General features: G+C 41.9%; 1 long non-coding RNA gene across 2 annotated transcripts in view; it reads left to right on the top strand.

Annotated features, from left to right (window-relative positions):
- LOC112549533 overlaps positions 1-6,569 on the top strand; it is a 209,648-nt gene that overhangs the window by 160,197 nt on the left and 42,882 nt on the right. The gene's annotated exons all lie outside the window — the stretch shown is intronic.

Here is a 6,569-nt window from a genome sequence, read left to right as displayed (position 1 = left end):
TCCCTTTGGGCACATTTACATGAGATGCTTTACTGTGCAGTAGAGTTAATAACTGTGCAGTAAGCATCCGTGTCTTCACATGTTGATGCTTAATATGCAGTAAGTAGCTCTAACCATGAGTAAATTTGCTATGTGCAAATGCAAGTAGCAAATTTACTCGAGTTTGCTTACTGCCTAATAGTGCACATGTAGACACCTGATGGGGAGCAAAGGTATTTCTGGTCAGCCAGACAGCAGGGGGTGGTAGATTGCTCCCTGGCCTAGGGAGTTGCTTGTTGCCAGGTGAGCTGTACCACCAGACCCTGGACAGGGACAATGTCCCTCTGCCCTAGCAGGAGAGAGGTCCCAGTCCCAGTTCCATGATTGCAGGGCTGGGAGTGGGAGATCCTTATCTCCCAGCACCAACTCTGCAGTTGTGGGACCAGTGCTGGGAGATTCTTCTCCCCTAGCCCCCACTCTCTGATCATGGGGCTGGCAGATCCTTATCTCCCAGCCCAAGTCCCACAGTAGTGGTGCCTTCCTGGGATATCCTTATCTCCCAGCCCAACCCCTGCAATCATGGGGCCTGGGCTGGGAGATCCTTATCTCCCAGCACCAGCCCCATGACTGCAGAACTGGCACTGAGAGATTCTTCTGTCCTAGTGGCAGCTCCATGGTCACAGTGATGGCACTGGGAGAGAAGGATCTCACAGCCCAGATTCTATAAATGTGGGGTTCAGGCTGGGAGAGAAGAACTTCCCACTACCAGCTTCATGACCATGGAGCTGACACTGAGACATAAGGATCTCCCAGATCAGGTCTGGCAAACACAGAGCTCAAGCTAGGAAAGAAGAAATAACCTTTTGCAATAAATAACCTTCTCGTGATTGTAACAGAGTGAGCCAAAATAGCATTAGAGGCTTAGGTTGGTGAGAGGTTATAGCAGTTTTATACCAAACAATAATATGAAATGTCAGCTTCATACTCAGTCCCATTCAAACAACCATGCAAAAGGTGCCTTCTCAAATAATATGCTAGGTCATTTCTTCATTAGACTTCTTAACCCTTGGCACATTGAGGATAATTAAATTTCAGCACAATATATAAATAACAATAAAGGATCAAAATGTGACAAGAGATGTATCAAAAACCATGAAAAATATAAAATAAAAATAAATAAAATAAAAGGAAAGGAAAAAAAAGGAAGAAAAAGAAAGAGCAAGATGCATCACATGTCATTACTGGATGGCTTTGACTACAGAACATGTACTTTATTCAATCTAGTAGGGAAAAGCCCAGTTCCTGAAGGGGAAGCAGCTGAGAGTTATAGTTTTGCTATGCAAGGTTGGAAGGAATATTTTCCACTAATGAACAAAACAGATGGTGTGAAACATGTTTTTACACTCTTACCTCCTACATCAAGGAGTAGAATTGGTAACAAAGCACAAGTGCATATTTATTGAGCATTTATCTACTTTGTAGACAATATTTGTCAAAAGAAACAGTGACAATGCATGGCTTCCAGACAGTAGTATGCCTGAAAATATACAAGAGGGCCATATCTCCCCTTCCCCCCGCCTTGTGAAGCAATGAATTCCTTCCTGTTAGTACAGAAGTTCCTTTTTGTGGATCCCCTGCTTGGGTTTATTAATAGAGTGAAAGCTCTTACATTTTCTAAGTAACAGCCTTGCTCCCCTTTCCTTCTACCTGTTGGGGGTGGGTATTATAAGGCTGAAACCACCGTCTGCTCAGCACCCTACTTGAATGTGCTATTGTGGGGAACCAGATGGTCTCAACACTGCCTTTCTCAGATGTTCTTCTCTCACCCACCATGGCTTGATGTATATCTATTTTAATACTTGGGAATTGGGTGTAGACTGAGTGATGATTTCACTGGGTCCTCCCCCAGAGGGGTTTCTTCATGGGGCTCCTCCTCTCCTTACACTCCACCCTTACCACAGCCCTGATGATATGTGTCTAAGGTAGGATCTTGTTTTGCCTGAATATGCCACTGGCCATTGCTGGCTGGCTTGCCAAATAAGGTTCACGAGTTAAGTCCATTCACTCAGGCTCCCTGAGACCAGCCTTCAATTAATTCCTTATAGGACCCAAAGTCCCTTAATTGAGATAAGTCCATTCTAAAGTCAATAAGACAAACCTCCAATCAATTCACTCCTCAGGTTCTTGGGTTGGTCTAAATGAAGTCATCCTACCTAGGGTCCACCAGATGCTCAAGAAAAAAGGGGGAAAATATTAAATTAATGCATTCCCAGTTCCTGGGTCAATTAAATTAAATCAGCCCTCCAAGGATCCTTCAGACAATCAATCAATTGGAGTTGCATCCTCCCCCAGTTCTTGGGTTCATCTACTCAACAATTAATATCACCAGGGTTCTTACCCTGCTTCATTTTGCCAAGTTCAGAGTCAATGAACATTTGCAGGGAGTGGATCTTGGCCTCCTGCTGTTCTTCCAGCCTGATGAGAGAATGAAACACCATCCAAAAAAAATTTAAAAAAGACAAATAAGAAGAGTGAGAATCAAGGGGGTATGTCCCTGAAAACTCACAGAACTACTTACAGTGGCTGCACCCTCATTCTCCCTTGTTCTGCTGTCACCTGGCCTTCATCTCTGCTGTTTCATTCCTTGCCCAGTTGTTCTCAGGCAATCCTGTGGCTTAGCGTATCTGAGATTGTATAGGTGGTCCTGCAATCACCCTCACCAATGTCCTCGCCAGTTTTTTTCCATGGTTAGCTGCAGGCCACTCTTGGCTGAAAAGGCCTCTGGCATCTCCCTGCTCTGCCAGCTGCAGCTGTTTCTCAGCTGCACCTCTCCAGGACCAGAAATACTTCTTGTCGCACTCCATCCACCAATCCAGAGGAAGCATGTACTGCAGAAGGATGTTGGCTTGCTCCTGGCTCTGGCTGGGCTTTCCTCAGCACTTCAGGTAAGTGTTCCCCACACAAGTTCCTTGGGGCTTGTCTTCTTCCCCAGTCTCTTCTGCTCACACATCCCTTCAGAGAATGGACTAGGAATGCCTATTCTACCTATGAGTATATGGTTACAGCTCTATCCCTTTGATCAGCAGCTACAGGAGAAGAGGGTTGAACCGTGTAGAAAGTGATGGAGGAGTCAACTTCAGATTTCTGAGTTCTGGTGGGGCCCATGAGAGGTATGTGATCTGGGAAGATCCAAAATATCGGAGCAGAAATGCATTTTTGGGGGGAACCGTTTTTTTTCCTCTATCCATGGAAGAAGGCATATAAAATTTTTCAATGGTAATCTCAAAGACTGTTCATTGCAGCAATACTTTTTTTTTTTCCTCCTGGAAGGATTGTATTATTGCTTTCACTGTTTTATTTTTAATAATGTTTTTATGAATTAATAAAGGCTTTTTAACTCATTTGAAGAGGCATCAACAATTTCCCTTAGTTTGGTTGATTCAAATATTGAATTGTATGTAATACAAGTCCATAGAGCCCTACATGTAATTAAAACCATTAGTTCTGTATTAATGCAGCAGTGAAAATTGTTAATTTTACAATTATCAAAGAACACGGAACACTACAAAACAACTTACTAGTTTCACTGGACCAAATAAAACAATATATTGAAAATGAAACTCGTTGATACATCTGTTTCCACAATTGCTTCATGTGGTCCTTGTCATATACTGTAACATTCTGAGTGAAATGTTTTACAGCCCATATAGTTTCATATAACTGAAGTCCATGGGAGTTTTACCTGAAAAATGACTGCAGCATCATGCCCTCTGTTTGTAATTATCACACAATTGCCTTATTGCAGTAAGTATAATAAAAATGAAGTATTGTATTCTTGTACATAGTTCATTTTTGTCTATAGCTAGCACCACCATCCATGATTTACTTGTAAATACTGTTGCCTCTCAATCGTGTCCGTTAAAAAAAACAATCTTTCAGGTACTTTCTAAAGTAATTATTTCACTGTCTTAACTGATTGCAAAGAAAAAATATATATTTTATGCACACATACCAGACATGCTTCATTTGACTTTAGGCATCAGGCAGTACACGATTTCAAGAAAATGTTATACTCCAATGGTATACTTGATGTTGCATTACAATGGAATTCCCATGGAAGTGCACATATTATAACATCTACATTTGTACTAAATGAGCTCTTCATGGTTCATGTTACTGCAGTGAATACCAATGGGAAGAGCTACAACATTAGCGATGATCTGCATAGATTGAACAACTTCATTTTCTCATACTCCTGTTGGAATTCTCTGGTTGAAGCAAATTATATGTCTGAATTGTGAGAATTACTTAGACTCTGGATATGTAACCTGAATATTGTATAAATCAGTGATTTCCTCATACAGTTTTCATATCTTTCTGTTTAATTACCAAGCCATAAATTGTTTTCAAGATTTGGATTATTACTGTAATTTTGCAAAAATACCAGGATTAGAGGTATAGGCAACCAAACATTTTAGACACTTGGAAATGGAAAAGGGAACTGCATCAGCTGTTATGTAACTTCATGATTGAAATTAAATCACACAAACTTACTTTGACCCTTCAGAAACCAGGTTCACAGCTTGAGCAGTTTTACTACCTTGTATTGCTACAAAATAATGCAGATGTAACAACTGCATCATAATGTTTAGTAGGGAGAAGGTATTAAGTGGGGTGCCCCAGGGGTCTGTGCTGGGTTTGATATTATTAGAGCCTTCATTAATGAGTTGGATGATGGGATTGAGTGCACACTTCACAAATTTGTGATAACACCCAGTTAGATGGATTTGCAGACACTCTGGAGGGGAGGACTAGGTTCCAAAATGACATAGATAAATTGGAGAAATGGTCTACAATCAATGAGATAAAATTAAGCAAGAACAGATCCAAAGTCCTTTGCTTGGGACATAATAATTGAGTGCACAAATACAGACTGGGAAATGATTGGCTAGGCTGCAGTACTGCAGACAAGGACCTAGGGATCATAAGCTTAATATAAGCCAACATTGTGCTCTTGTTGCACAAAAGCCTTTTAATATTAAGTTGTATTAACAGAAGCATCTCTTGTAATTTGAGGTAAGTAATTCTTCTGCTCTATTCAGTACAGTACTGGGAAGGCCTGGAGTACTGTGTTCTTTTTTGTGCCCCACACCTCAAGAAAGATGTAAACAGATTGGAAAGACTACAACCAGAGAGTGACAAATGTGATTTCAGGTCTGGGGAATAAGATTTATGAAGAAAGGCTGAGAGAACTAGGGTTATTTAGTTTGGGGAAAAGAAGACGGACGGGGGATTTGTGAACAGTCTTCAAATACCTGAAATGAGATTATAAGGGGGCAGAGATAGACTTTTCTCTCTGGCTATTGGGAGCAGGAATAAGAGCAATGGCCTCAAGGTACAGTAGAAGAAATTTAGGTTGAATATTAGGAAATACTGTCTGACTATAAGTGTAATTAAATATTAGAAGTGGCTGTCTAGAGATGTTGTAGGATCATCATCCTTGGAAATTTTCAAGTGCAGGTTAGACAGACACTTGACTGGAATGTTTTAATCATGCATAATCTCGCCTTGAGCATGGGGCTGAACTAAATTAACTTGTTTGGTCCCTTCCAGACCTAATTCCTTATGAGCTGATATATAAGCTCAAATTTATATCTTTGGCAGTGATAAAATTGTTACCCTCAGATGGTGAGACAGGTCTACTACATGCAAACTTTACTGAGACCTAACACATCGTGGTTTTGCTCCCACTTACTACAGGGCATGTCTACGTGTTCATTTCCTGCACAGTAAGTGGCTTTTATATCAGAATTTACATACGCAGACATTATAGCTCAGCAATGCTGTGTGTGGACTGACTTGGGACTAGATTTCATAGACATTAGGGTAGGAAGGGACCTAGGAAGATCACCAATTCCAGCCCCCTGCCCCAGGGGCAGGAAGTCAGCTAGGGCCAAAGGACCCCAGCAAGATAAGTGCCCAAATGTTTCTTGAAAGTGTCCAGAGTAGGTACTTGTACCACCTCTGGAGGGAGTCTATTCCAGGCCTTGGGGCCTCAGGCAATAAAGAAGTTTTTCCTTATGTCCAGCCTAAAATGGTCTTAGAAGAGTTTGTGACCATTTGAGCTTGTCATCCCTTGGGGAGCTCTGGTGAACAGACGTTCCCGAAGATCCTGATGTACACCCCTTATATACATATAGGCTTCCACCAGGTCACCCCTGAGCCTGTGCTTTTCCAGGCTGAAGAGTCCCATGGCTCTCAGTCTCTCTTCATAAGGATTGTTTTCTTGCCCTCTGCTCATGCACGTGGCTCTCTTGTGGACTTTCTCAAGCTTCTCCACATCCTTCTTGAATTGTGGATCCCAGAATTGGATGTAGTAATCCAGCTGTGGCCTCACCGAGGCTGAGTAGAGTGGGAGGATGACATCCTGAGATTTACTTGACGAGCATCTATGGATGCAAGCCAGAGTTTTGTTCACCTTACCAGCTGCAACAATGCATTGGTAGCTCATGTTCATCTTGTGGTCGATCATGACCCCCAAGTCCCTTTTGGGCATGGTGCTAGCGAGTCTAGCACTGCTGGACCCATAA

Source organism: Alligator sinensis, unplaced genomic scaffold (assembly GCF_000455745.1).
Source record: "Alligator sinensis unplaced genomic scaffold, ASM45574v1 scaffold41_1, whole genome shotgun sequence".
In the NCBI taxonomy this organism is placed as follows: Eukaryota; Metazoa; Chordata; order Crocodylia; family Alligatoridae; genus Alligator; species Alligator sinensis.
The sequence above is the reverse complement of the archived record's forward strand: the minus strand, read 5'-3'. Positions and strand labels throughout refer to the sequence as shown.